The following is a 14,839-nucleotide window of genomic DNA, read 5'->3' on the forward strand; positions in this document are numbered from 1 at the left end:
CAATTTTAAAATCTGGGTTTCCTCTAACTGCAGCATGCTGCGCTGGCCGTTGTGATGTGTTATGCCCCCTAGGAAGCCACCAGATGTGCTGAGATACCACTGAAACTATCTGTTCTGCCAGCGTGGGCCCCTTTAACCTGTCTTGCTGAGCCAGGCTATTAAAACCTCCTCTAACACACACACAGGCAAGGCAACCCCCAGTTGCAGATCAGCTCTGGGCAGACTCAGCTTCAGGGACGTGCTCCAGCACTCAGATGTCCCCTTCCCTTGGAGTGCAGACCCAAATGTATATTATGAAATTCACCTCCTTCCTCAATGTGGAGGAAGGTATGCACAACTTCTCACACCCCCCCCCCCGTTAGAAATGACAGAAACTGGGTTTAATAAGAAACAAAACAAATTTTATTAACTACAAAAGGCAGATTTTAAATGGCAAAGGGGGTAGCAAACAGAACAAAGCAGATTACTAAGCAAATGACACCAAACACACAAACTAAGCTAGTTTCACTAAAGAAATTGGAAACAAACGGTATTTCTCACCCTAGATATTGTTGCAGGCAGATTACAGAAAGTCTTGAAAGGCAGCTGCACTGGTTTCCCTCTTGAGACCTCAGATGTTATTACTCACAAGCTAGATGTCCTTCCAGATTGGGCTCAGTCCTTCTCCCCCCACCCCGTTCAGTTCTTGCTTCCAGGTGTTTTTCAGTGTCTCTTTGGGTGGAGAGGCAGAGGAGAACCATGATGATGTCACTCCCCTGCCTTATATAGCTCTTGCGTTAGGCGGGCACCCTTTGTCCTCTAGTGGAAAACCACTGGCATTCCAAAAGGGAGGAGGTATATCCAGCTCCAGGTGACTCGGACCCATCTCTGCAGGACTGTGGCAGCCATTGCTTGTAGGCTGTCTCCAGCATCCACAGGAAGGCTAAACTCTTTCACAGTCCATTGTCTCTTCTCTTAGCCCTGGCTGGCTTTTCCATTGTTGTACCTGAAGGGCTGGTTGGGGTTGATACCCAAAGTAACACATTTGAAATACAGATACATGGTTAATATTCCTAACTTCAGATACACAAATGATACAGGAATATAAATTGGATAATCACATTCAGTAAATGAGAACCTTTTCAATGATATCTCCCATGAGTCATCTTGCATTAAGTGCATCTCAGTTGTGTCATATTCATATCATAAGCATATTTTCCTAAGGAATATGGAATGGAATGTCACAGCTATATTCTTTCTGTACCGGCCAACATGCTTGCTTGTAAATGTGGTGATTCATAGTTAGAAAGGACATATTAACAGCGCAATTAAACCACACCAGGTCCATCTGCTAACTGCTTGGGCACCATCTGTTAACGAGACGCAAAGGGTTACATCTCCACTCCCAGAGGATATTTTATAAATCTTTCTCTCTTGAAAGCAGTGCAGTCAAGCACTGGGGGAGAATTCAAGCTGGCAGCTGGTCAGAGTGGCAGCCTCACATTCGGAATCACAGCCCCAAATGAAGAAAGTTTAAAAAACACCCAGAGATGAATTTCACTTGCTTGAATTTCAGCCTTTAGGTGCCCCTGAAAACGACTCTAGTATTGATTGTATTTTTCCCTTCAGGGTAAACCTGCCCATTTGGCCCCTGTCGGGGGACCAGGCGTTCAGGTAGAAATGGCCAAGTCCCCTGGGATGGGGACCTACGTTACAGCTGTTTACCGCGAGGCATGCGGAGTAGTTCACCCAGTGCATTAACAAGGAGCCCTCGGAGCAAGAGGTGTGGGCAGGCTGACAGGAACCCCACAGGGTTTGAGAGGCCACGATCACTTTGAACACACCATGAGGGAACAAGGGGGAGGCGGGAAAGGCAGACAGCCAGCATCTTCCACCAGCTGCAGGCAAATCCTGAGAGCTTGACAGTCAGATAACTGGACTGGCTGGCCCATGTCCTCAGCTGAAGAGGAGAGATGGGCAGAGAGGATTATGGCTGGCTGGCTCCACCTGCCTGCAAGATGTGGCCAAGCGATCTCCGGTATCTCTAACCCTCTGAGAGGGGTGCAAATGTCTGTCCTGCACCTCCTCCTCATTAATACACTGGCATTGCCCTGGCTCCGGCATCCTGCCTGTTGTTCCTGGACTCCAGCATGTGAGTAAAGCTAAACCAGGGATGTAAGAGATCGCAGGGCTGGCCTGAGGCATCTGCTCTGCATTAACTACCTGACTGTGTTTAAAGTTACAGTATTAGAAAATTATGCACTGCTACCTCGATATAACGCCACCCGATAGAACACAAATTCGGATATAACGCGGTAAAGCAGCGCTTGGGGGGGGGCAGCGCTGCGCACTCTGGCAGATCAAAGTAAGTTCAATATAATGCGGTTTCACCTATAACACGGTGAGATTTTTTGGCTCCAAAGGACAGCGTTATATTGAGGTAGAGCTGTACCTTTCAAAACCCAGGCCTGTATCCATGGCTCATCCTCAGCAGTGTATTGTCTGGAATACAAATAGGCTGCAAAGAACAACTTAGTGACAAAACTACAGGCTCTGTGACAAAAAAATGATTTTTTAAAAAATATTACTGCTCAGTTCCCATAGCTCACTACAAAATAAATTGCTTTTTGCAGTGGGTGAGAACTGATGATAAAATCTTTCAGAATACTCAATCACAGGCTGCCTTCCCATAGATTTTCTGTCGTGAGGAAAGCACTTTAAACAAACTGCTGGTCTATTGAAACCAGGACTATGGGGGGAGACAAAATCAATTTCATTTGAAAAGAAGGAATTTTCTACTAAATCCTATTGCACTGGATAGCAGCTCACTCCTGTGACAGTTCTTTGGCAACTCTATCAACAGAATTTCACAGACAGTGCACAGCAGAGGGTGGAGTTTGTTGCATTTACACGCAGTTCCGATGTGGATTCGGATTCTGGCCCCGCTCTAGCTGCTTGGAGCCGGCAGACCTTTGCAGAGGTTCCAGACAGCCGGCTGAACTGGTCCTGAGGTGTCCCCATTTCATCCCCAGGTGCGATACCCCCTTGTTTCACTCTGAGAGTTTCAGGTTTGAATGAACCCCAGAACACAAAGCAAAGCCAGTTCTCTTCTGGGCATGCCACAGTCTGTCCCCTTCCATGGCCTTAACTCCTCCTCAGTCTGATGTGCTCGTTAACTTAACTAGGGTTAAAGGCTCTGGCTTGTCCCAATGGCTGGCCTGGCACCTTATTGTTGTCCTGAAGGGAACCTGAATTCTTCCCGGACCTTGGCAACTTCTGGCTCCCTTTCCAGGTCAGTGGCAATAGGGGACATGAGGTGACAACCTGGGTTGCCAAGGCCAGACGGGGGCAATATGCCTGTCCATTTCCACTAGCAGCTGGTTACTGAGGAAGGGTCACCTCTGTGCAGCACTTCACCTGGGGCTCAGGAAGGAGATTTTTAAACGAAGGCGGCTTTGGAAACACATTTTACAGCTATGCTCAATGCTCCTCAGGCCTCTCCCTGCTTCCAGAACCTTCCCACCCCAACTCCGGCCTGGCAGCATTACAGAAACTCATGCAGCCCCAGACCCCATGGATCTGCTCTGCATGACTGGTTCCTCTTCCTCCCTTTTCAACCAGCAGCTCAGCTGAAATCAATGACATTATGAGAGTGTTTGAAGGCTGTAGGAGTCAATGGTGAGTTAACAGATGACACTCCGGAGCATAGTTACCAGGTTTTATAGGACCAAGAACGCTTGTTGCTGTGCACTGCAAATGGCTTCCTTTGTGTTGCTCCTTATGTGAGCACTAAAGCGAGACCACTCCACGTGGCAAGATGGGTGTAAGAATGGGGCCATTCTTACACCATGAATCATATAATGTGCTGGGCGTTTTAAAGCACCAGACTGTGGAATGTAGCTAGTTCTATTAGAAATGCCCCTCTCTCACCAAAAGACTCAAACTGTTTTGTTTTCTGAGCCATAGAGGAGCTGAGGAGTTTGAGATATACTGAGCTGGCCTGATCCATCTGCTAAGAAGCCCTACAATATTGTGCTTTGAGGTGAGTAATGATTAGAAATCAATTTCTCTTCTTGAAAACAGCTGATTCCAGTCGGATCCCTGCTTAGCACTGTGAGAGCCAAAACTCGTAGTGATACTTTATCCATAAGCAGACAGGAGTAAAGTCACTGCTTCTTACAAGTTATGTATGGCTCCAAAGTTTAAATTCGGAGCTAACAATGAACTGGCATTTGGCTCTTAGTACCACCTGAGACAAGAAAGCCTGAGGGGTGAGTTTTCAGATATTATGTGCAGCTTCTGTATCTGACAAGTGACTTTTCTGTAATAACTGGGATTTTGTTCAGACATCTGCCACAAAGGGAGGGAGGAGCGATGCTATTTCAGGGGATGCAGAAGACTTTTCATTGCAAGTTTTCCTCTCTCTCACTGACAAATTTGAAAGATCAAATGCAGGAGACACCATGTGCACTCTTGGAAAAGTTACATGCAGAAAGGGGGATTAAGTCTGAATCTGAGCATTGACCATTTCCCACATGGACTAAGGCAGGGCTATATTAGACCCCAAATCAGCCAAACAGATGTGTGCTCAGGTCCATCCTAGTTCAGCAAAGAATTTAAGTCCATGCATAATCTCAGTGACTTTAATGAGGTTTACCCATATGCTTAAGTGCTTAGATTTAGGCACGTGCGTATTAGGTGCTTATTCTCCAGAAAAAGTGGCTGGGAAAGGGTTTGGCATAAAACAGGAAGAGGGTGGAAAAATCTGGGAAAAACCTGCCACCATAACTCCCACTTCTTGGATCTTGAGTACCAAGTTCTCTCGCTTCATTTAGGGCAAGAAAAACATCCCCCTTTTCTTTCTTCTTCCCCAGAGGGAGGATGTCCCAAAGAAACCACCTCCTCCGTGTGAAGCTGAAGGAAGATGGGGCTCACTCTTTCTTTCATAAGGTCTAATGAGGAGTCCCCTGTCTCCTCCACTGGCCTTGCTTTGGGACTTGAATTTTACTCTTAATCTGGTTCATTTCAGATCTCACTCACAGTTCCCCTGCTTCTAGGACACACATATTTTGTTTCAATGCAGGGAAGAGAAGCATCTTCCTTACCTGATATTTCCCCTGACTCAAGTTATATTAATAATAATATCTGTATTGATATCAACATTTTGAGACACCTCACTGTCATGCAGTTACCACTGCTGTGAGTTGTCCCTGCAGTAATACACCCACTGTCCGTGGTGTCTTGCTAGTAGGTTAATGTCATTACTTATTTTAAGCCAGTGGCTTTCTAGTACAAGCACTCTCCATTGGAATTTCCCAGTCCATCCGTATTTCTGTCTTTGAGGATGATTATGCCAGCACGAGGCACCAGCATTTCACCCATCATGCCCGTCACATCAGTTTGTTCACTCAGATTGTTACTGGACTTCGACCACGGCTGCTGTATAAGTGACATGACCTAGTTAGGAATGCAGTCAATGCAAATAACAGAGAGATGTTTCACTTTCTCCCCGATTTTCATTTCAGAGATCAGACCGATCAATCTGAAGAGCTCTTCTCCCTGGGGGACACGGCCGTAACGCCCAGGGTAAAGGAGTGTTGTTATTGATTTCTGGCCATGCCCATAGTGTGGTGGGCACTTTGGGCCTGAAAACCGAGTTCCTATCTATGTTTATTGGTAATAACAAAATGCAGCTGCTAAAGCTAGAGTCCTGAATAGATGCCCTTCTGGTCTCCAGCGCATGGTAGGCTGGACGAAGACACTGGGCCATATTCTCCCCTGCATCCAAGGTCCTGGAGCATAAGCTGCGCAACCCTAGCCCAAGTGAGAGCTCAGATTTACTGCTGCTGTGGTAAGGAGCCCCAGGGACCCTTCCCGCCATGCACCCTGCCTAGCACACCTCTGACATGCCTCCTTCCTGCCTTCCTGCCAGGGAGAGGGGAAGCCGCTGGCCAGGAGACAGCTCTGCAGCCTCCACCAGCTTTACCCTGGCACGAGGAGAGCTCTCATGGGCTGCTCTCAGTCCGCCTGCCACTGGCCAATCCAGACTATTGTGTGCACACCCAGGGCTGGGGTCTCCTCTCAGCCCAGCAGAACTCCACTGACTTCAGTGCAATTACTCTTGCTTTACATTGATCCAGGGGCGACGGGAGGATCAGTGCGCCCAGAAGGGGGGGGTACTGGGAGAGCAGCCAACTACTGCCAGTGAGTGTAAGACCAGAAATGCTCATGCCACTGCAGCACTGGAGAACAGGGCTATTGGTTTCAATGAGAGAGATGAAAAAGAGATTCCCTGGCCCTTTAAAAGGCCCTGCTGCAAACACCCACCTCCTGAAAAGCTCCCCAGCAGCGATGAAGAAATGTAGGGAACACAGGGGAGCCTCTCGGCATCCAGCCTTTTGAGGTTCACCCACAGCTACTCAGCACCTCTTGATTCGTCCCCGCCCTGGGGAGAGAAGAATCAGGCTCCAGGTGACTTTGTATGTGCTCACTACCCTGAGTGACTGAGCAGCTCCTAGTGCTGCAAACAATTCACTGAGTGCTAGATTCCAAGGCTCGACGAGAGCATCCTCTGACCTGAGCCCCTGCTGAACGCAGCCCGGGGACGGTCCGCCAGGGAATCCTGCTTCAAGCCCATACTTTTTGCTTGAGCTGGAGCAGATCTTTAAGACAGGCATGAGATTTTGATTTAAAGACTTCAGATGACATCAAATCCATTCCCTTCTGACATCGTTGTTCCAGTGGTTAATACCCACCCCGTTAAAAATCTGCACCTAATTTGTAGTCTGAATTTGTCTAGCTTCAGCTTCCAGCCACCGGATTTTGTTTTTAGCTTTGTCTGCTAGACTGAAGAGCCCTCTGGTATCAGATTCTGTTCCCCACGTAGATACTCTCAGACTGTGATCAAGTTGCCTTTTAACTTCTATGTTAAACTGAACAGACTGTGTGTCTCACCTAGGGTGACCAGACAGCAAGTGTGAAAAATCGGACAGGAGGTGGGGGGTAATAGGAGCCTATATAGGGAAAAGCTCCAATATCGGGACTGTCCCGATCAAATAGAGACGTCTGGTCACCCTAGTCTCACCGTAAGGCAGGTTTTCCAGACCTCAGATCATTCTCGTAGCTCTTTTCTGATCCCTCTCTAATTGGTCAATTTCCTTTTGCTAGAAGTGTGGACGCCAGACATAGACCCAATATCCAGCAATGGTCTCACTGATGCACAGACAGAGCTAGTGCGACCTCTCTACTCCTACTTGATACCCCCCTGTTTTCACAGCCAAGAATTGCATTAGCTCTCAGCCACTGCATCACTCAGAGCTTATGTTTGCTTGGTTATTCATGAGGATCCCCAAGTCCTATTCTACATCACTGCTTTCCAAAGTACATTCCCTTATCGTATATGGGTGGGACCTACGTTCTTTGTCCCCAGATGGACAAGCTTGCATTTCATTGTATTAAAATGCACGTTGTTCCAATGCGTCCAGCTCTGGGGAGATCCAGATTGCTAAATAGCAATAAGCTCAAGTCAACTCTACAGAGCAAACCACCAATTTTTGTGTCATCTGCAAACTTTAATGGCAGCTATTTTCTGTTTCCTTCCAGATCAATGATAAAGACATTAGATCGCACTGGACCAAGAACAGCTCCCTGCAGGACCCCACTTAGATACACTCTAATTGTAAATGGGGAATCATCATCCAATTAGTTTTGAGATCTATCAATTAGCCAGTTTTTAATCAATCTAATTAATGCACTGACTTTGTATAGTGTTAATTTCATATTACGTAAGAGGTGCTGTAATTGGTCAGGCCAGCCAGGACAGAGGAAGCTGAAATAGCTTCAAGGGGGGTTTCCAGCCTCTTTGACTCACCTTAAATATAAGCCTGAAAAGAATGAAAAATGGAGCTTGCACCCAGGACTTGCCACCCCTTTGCTTGGGTGATTGCTGCAGGGCCCAATGGGGAAGGAGCCCAGGTGAAGGGAAAAGGAAGCCTGGGCACCAATCAGAAAAGCATGTGGCTTGGTCTAATGTCCAGCCAGCCCACCCTGGCTCTTACCAGCACCATGCAATACTCCTGTCTTGAGCTCTCCTTGGCTGTAGCTCAGTGCACCTGGTGGCCAAGCACTAATTGACATTAATTAGCCTTCAGTGATCATTAGTTTGGCTTTCCCCTGTTCCACTTGTAAGTCTCTGAAACTTTTGCTTGCCCGTGTAGTGTGTTCTGAGCTTGTTATCTCCTGGCAATAGAGAAGAAGGCAGGAGCCCTTCCCTAGGGAATTAGACCAGATTTGTAAAGGTATTTAGACTCCTTAAGATGCAATTGGACACCCAAACACCTCCAAAAATCAAGCCCGTAACCCTGTGTCCATGCCTCCGAGCTGGTCTCATTCAGCCACTAGGAATAGCCCCTGGTCTTGTAATGCTTAATGCCAGTCCAAATGTCATACTCCTTTCTTAGGCACCTGGCCCCTGGCTCTCCATTCAAACCTGAAACCTCTCTCAAAGATCATTCCTGAGGAAAGGACCTGGCAGCTGGCTTCCCACTGCATTTTGCAATCGTTTTTCATCATCTTGGCTAGCAATGTGAGATCACATACAAATAAATACCAGCCAAGCCGCCCCCAGGAAGGGAAGATTTCTGCAGGCTCTGGGAGCAGCCGGCATTTCAAGCAGGGCGGCAAGGAAGTGTTGACAATGTTGGTGCGGAGTGACCCAGAGCTACAACACACCCTTCCAACCCATGACAGTTGGAAGCCTGCTCAGCAAATATCTGACTAAAGCTGAAGGACTGTTTTGGCAACCTCTACCCTAGCTACAGCTATAAAAATAATTCCACATGCTCCACCGTTGGAGTGAACGTGCCGTTCTGCGATAATGCTTCGAAAGGAAAGACAGCTTGGCTCTAGGGGCTTCAGCTCTGTTTTCAAAATAGCTCATAAATCATTCACTGTGATATCCATACCACCTACGACGAGTCCCCTGAGTCTCATGCTCCTTTGAAGATTTGAAAGAGCATCGATAGTTTAGAAGAGCATAGAGAGGAAGGCATTGCTGTTATTTGTATTATGGTAGGGTCCAGAGGCCCCACCAAGACCAGGGCACCACTGTGCTAGGGGCTGTACAAACCCGTAGCAGGAGACTGTCCGTGTCTTAAAGAGCCTACACAGTACAGGCGAGAGATACAGGGTAGGGGAAAGGATCGGGGTACAAGCGGCAAGCAGGTGGCATGGAAGTTCCACAATTTCTCTTTGTGTAGATAGGGTTTGGGGTGAGACTTTGTCTCTTTTACCTGTTGTTTCATCATTTATATGAACTGTATCCTCGTGCAAGGGGGAGGGAAGGGAAGACAGGAAGGAAACATGGCAAGGCAGGAAAGAATGTGGAGAAGAAGGAGGGACATGCTTTGGGCTTTCAGGTAGCCAGCTCCAGGCGTTTGTCAATACTGGGTACCAGGGGTGTGTCCCCACTGGTTTTGCTATTTGGGCCAGAAGCATGCAGGGTGCACTGGGAGAGAATGTGGCCATGGGCTTGCCCAGGAGTTTATAACGTCGATTGGAGACCGGCAGACACCAGCCAGCAAAGAGAAAGGGCCGGCGGAGGATGGAGGAATGTAGGAGTGCGGCACTGGGTGGCATGTTGGACACAACACATGTGCTCAGAGAGCTGGTCGTCTCTCTAAATAACTCACAGGGGGTCACTGCTGGGAAAAGAGAGAATGGAAAGAAGGGGTCTGAGGAGCAAGTGAGCGGAGGGGTGGGAGGTATCCTAGTGAACAGGTGAGGAGAGGACATACTTGGACAGGGGCACCAGAGCTCAGGAGCCAGAACAAGGGCGTGGTGTGTGACCAGCTGCAAGGGGCCACGGGCAGGGACAGAGCTGCCCAGAGCCTTGGCAGCAGAGAAGAATTCTGAACCGGATGCACTCAAGAGACAAGCGCAGGGCTGTGTGGGGTGTGTTGCACTCTCTGTGGGACTGACTCTCCCACCCCAGCTGCTCCTGCACATAGTGTGTTAGCCTCTGTACCGCAGCGACGTCTGTGCAACACTAATTCAAAATCTGTGTGTCCCGCTTCCTGGAATTACCAAAACCAATGACTTGACCATTGGTTATTTGCAGCGGTACCGCTTTGTGAGCCTTCGCTGTAGCTGTTCCATCACATCCACAAAAGAAAGAGATGAACCACAGTAGCAATCAGACCACAACACTGAAAATATCCAACTGCTGCTCTATTTGTGCAGCTCTATTGCTTCTGTCTGAGCCTCGAGGGTATGTCCCTGCAAGCTCCCAAAATCGGACACGTGAAAGAATAGAGGAGGTATTTAATGGGGACAAGCAATGGCTTCATCGGAGGCCATATAGAACAAGATCGAAACAATGGATGCAACACAGTGACACACAAACAGAACGGCATTGTGGAAAATAGAGGACTTGTAATTACTTTCCACCATTGCCTTCGCATTTGGATCATATAAGTGTTTGCTGGTGCAACGGCAGCAATGAGATAGCAGCTATAGGAAGAATGAGTTAAAGGGGACGTTGACTTCCATGCATTCAAAACAGAACCTTGGACACCAATAAACTCACTTCCCCCTGAACTCCTTTCCCCAACAAATCCAGTGAAATGCAAAAAAAAAATCAAGTTCAGTTGCATTAAAAAACAATTTAAGTCTGCTCAACACAATCAGGATCTAAGAAAGGAAGATGAAAATTACTCAAGTGATGGATTAGAGATTTCAGGTATCTGGAGAGTTGTATGAACGTTCTGAGTCCATGAAAGTTTAAAGTATAATTTCTTTCATCCCTGTAGGGTAAATGTTTTACATTAATGCATGCTGCAGCACTTCAGCAATTTTTATTTAATACATGAATTAATTTAAAAAACCTAAACATCAAACAGTCTTTTTTAAGTCTTATGTTTCCTGTGTTTTAGGTGGTCAGGATGAGACCTGCTGTACATCTATTCCTTGCTTCTGAATATATGGGAGTAACAAAGCCAGCGTGTGGGTGAGTACAAGAGTTGTCCTCTAAGGCTGAACCACCTGGACAATCCAGATTTCTGCAGTCTCCATGCCAATTTTATTCTTACTGCATAGATTTTTTTCATGCTGGTCTGTTCATAACAATATGAAGCTACAGTAAGCAGGCATCCTTGTGCTGAGAAACAGCAGGAAAAATACTGTATGAAGGCATAAGATTTTGCCTTGCCGTGAAACAAGTGAGTTTCAAATGTCAAGCTTGCTGTGTTTTGCTGCATATAACAAAATCCTTCCAAGCAGTCTAAGATGTGTCAAATGTTGGGTTTGATCTTTTTGTTACAATTGACTCCAGTAAATGGTAGCGCATGCCTTCAAAACGATGCTGGAAAGAAAAAAGGGCGATTGGCATTACTAGCTGTACAAGTAAATAGAACAGATTTCCTGTCATCAGTGTGTCAGTTTCTTCATTTTCTTAGTTTGAAAACCTGCTTGGTGCCAAACATGATTCATTCAATTGGTCTTGGTGTGTACATGTGGTTAGCAGGAACAGTACGAATGTTTCAGAGCCAGGGAAATCTAGCCATGATCTGTGTGTTTCTGCATCTCAGTAAATTAAAACACTTCTTTTAAAAAGAGAAAGGGTCGAGTGTTGGACAAAAGTTTTCTGACACAACTGATTTTCTATACAAAAATTGGGTTTTTGATTAAATGAAATTTTTCATAATCTTTCTAGAAAATTTTGACTCTTCATAAAAAAGAACATTTAAAATTTTAAAAATTACATCTGAAAAATAAACAAAATGGAAATAGCTCTGCAGTACCTCATCGGACTTGTAGTTCTGGGGCCTCATGTCCCTAATCTCCTCTATGGGTTGAGTTCCCCCGTTGGATTACGACTCAACATGATGCAGTGTGGCCAGGGACTCCCATATTACACTATGGTGCATTGTGGGAGATGTAGTCCATTAAATACCTCCTCTATTCTTTCACGAGCCCGTCTATAGAGGAGAATGGAACCATGAGGCACCTGAACTACAACTCTCATGAGGTACTTTGGCGGCATTTTGAAATCGGACCATTTGATGTTCAGCTGAAAGGTATCAGCCCAGTATTTTTCAGGTTTTAATTGTTTGATGAAAACTCTACATTTTCCATGATGGGATAAGGAGAATGATGTTAGATGCTGAAAGTGTGGGATCCATTAAGCCAGGAGTACAATATTTAGATCTCCAAGATGGGAAAAATCCCTCACTGGGGGCAATCCATGGAACAGATGCTTCAGAATCTTAGGCACAGATGGACGTAAAAATGAAAATTTAAACAAAAACTATTTTTAAATATTTTCCAGCTAATTTTTCCATGGATACCCATCCCCCACTTCCTGACCAATTCTAATTTGATATCTTCCCTTAGGAATGGGAGTGTAAAGTGGAAACAAATTCAAAAGGGCCATCACCAGGGACATAAAACAAGGGACCAGTGGGTCTGTCTACACTGCACAAGACGACCTGCAGCTGCACGTCTCAGAGCCCAGGGCTCACTCTCCGGGGCTAAAAATAGCAGTGCAGATGTTCGGACTCAGGCTCTGAGACCCAACGACAAGGCAGGGCCTTGGAGCCCAGGCTCCAATCCAAGCCTGAATGTTTACACGGCAATTTTCAGCCCCATAGCATGAGCCTGAGTCAGAGTCCAGGCCAAGGGAGACTCACTGTTGGGTGTGTGTGGGGGCGTTTTTCTTTTTCTTTTGCGGCGTAGACATAACCCAATGACAACTTCTCCACTTCTGTAAAAGTGAAGAGCATGGGGGACAGGTGTGTCACACTGTGAACTGATTGTGTGTGTGTGTGTGTGTGTGTGTGTGTGTGTGTGTGTGTGTGTGTGTGTGTTGATTCTAGTACTAAATTCTGCATAGCATAGTTGGAAAAGGAAGGACAACTCCCATGCGCCTCAATTCAGCAGCCCATCCCTATGGAGTAAGCACAAGGCCAAGTATTTTCCTGAATAGAGACAGACAAACACAAACCTAAACGGTTTTCTGCATTAGGGCCAGAGGGAGGAAATTTCAAAACTGGCCTCTAAATTTGCCTGGGCAATATTGTGCCCCCGCTTATTTCTGCAGCCCGATGGCACTTTCATGTGCAGGCCACTTAGCTGCTGGCTCACTACCTGCTGTGCAGGGGTGTGCCATTTCCCATCTCCGGTAATGTCATGCACAAAGCTGCAGGCACAAATCTGGAGTCTGGGTTGAGATTCCTTTAAAAATGTAGACCTGTGTTCATTTTTAGAACTGCAAATTACTTTTGTTCCTAAAAATACATTGATAGACACCACCTGATGTCCCCCCACCTTTCATAACTAGGGAAGGTGTCAATGAGGAGAAAATAATGATGCTGTAATAAGTTTGCATCACCCAAGGTCTACGATGGAGAAATGTCGACAAAGCAACATAAAACAGGATCTAGAAAGTCCGCTTACTTAGCCAGAGCATCAGCTTATCCAATCAACGATATTAACTAATCACAAGTATCAAGAACATCTAGGATCCAAAAAGACACACCTACACCTCTACCTCGATATAACGCCACCTGACAGAACACGGATTCAGATATAACGTGGTAAAGCTGTGCTCCGGAGGGCGGAGCTGCGCGCTCTGGTGAATCTAAGCAAGTTCGATATAACGTGGTTTCACCTATAACGTGGTAAGATTTTTTGGCTCCCGAGGACAGTGTTATATCGAGGTAGAGGTGTACAAGCAAAGAAACGTCCTTTTGGCCTGACCTTCCGCAGCCTAGACTCTGGGAGCCTTATTGTGTGACTGCTCAGCTAATTGCTCTCATTTTTGGTAACCGGAGGAGTAGCTTGCCTCCCTCCAGGCTGCCTGCTGGCAAACTGTCCCTGATCACTTGAAGCTGACAAACTGGATTGGGGATGAACAACATGGTGTAGGTTTTAGAATGAGGGAGTCATTCTGAAATAGAAAGCCTGCTTCAGTAGAACCTTCTCCCCATATGCAAAGTAGAGAATATGAGATCTTAAGCTATAAGATAAAGTGCTTGTCTAGCTATTCTGGAATAAAGTGGGCAGGAATTTAAAGTGCAGTAACTACTCTGGAATAAGAGCCTTCAGACAGGTAGCTACTCCAGTCAGATTTCGTGTGCAGACAAGCCCCGAGTGAGCAGCAAAACATCTTTAAAGACTTTCCTGGGATGTGCAGTGGGGAAAGCTCATGTGGCAGGAAGGTTCACTGACAGCTATCCCAGTGCTATTGTTTCCACCAGATGGGACTACATTGAAGATGGCTGCCAACAGCAGGCCAACGAGCTGCTTAGCCATTTCTAGCACTGACAAATAATGCTCTGTACTCAGCTATGCAACTGCTGATCTGATTAGAGTCAGGCCACAGGAGAGGAAATCACAAAGACTGCCTGTAATTATGGTCCATTCAGGTTTAAACACATTAATGGGACATGGTAAGGTGTGAATGCCTAGCATAGTAGACCACAAAACTGGGTGACTGGGCAACAAAATGGCAGATGAAATTCAATGTTGATAAATGCCAAGTCATGAACTCTGGAAAACATCGTCCCAACTATACATAAGAAATGTTGCTGTCTAAATCAGCTGTTACCACTCAAGAAAGAGATCTTGGAGTCATTGTGGATAGTTCTCTGAAAACATCCACTCACCGTGCAGTTTCAGTCAAAAAAGCGAACAGAATGTTGGGAGCCATTAGGAAAGGGATAGATAAGAAGAAGGAAAATATCATATTGCCTCTATATAATCCATGGGACTCCCACATATTGAACACTGCGTGCAGTTCTGGTTGCCCCATCTCAAAAAAGATCTATTAGAATTGGAAAAGTGGCAGAGAAGGACAATCAAA

The sequence above is a fragment of the Gopherus flavomarginatus genome, chromosome 9, assembly GCF_025201925.1.
Source record: "Gopherus flavomarginatus isolate rGopFla2 chromosome 9, rGopFla2.mat.asm, whole genome shotgun sequence".
Lineage (NCBI taxonomy): Eukaryota > Metazoa > Chordata > Testudines > Testudinidae > Gopherus > Gopherus flavomarginatus.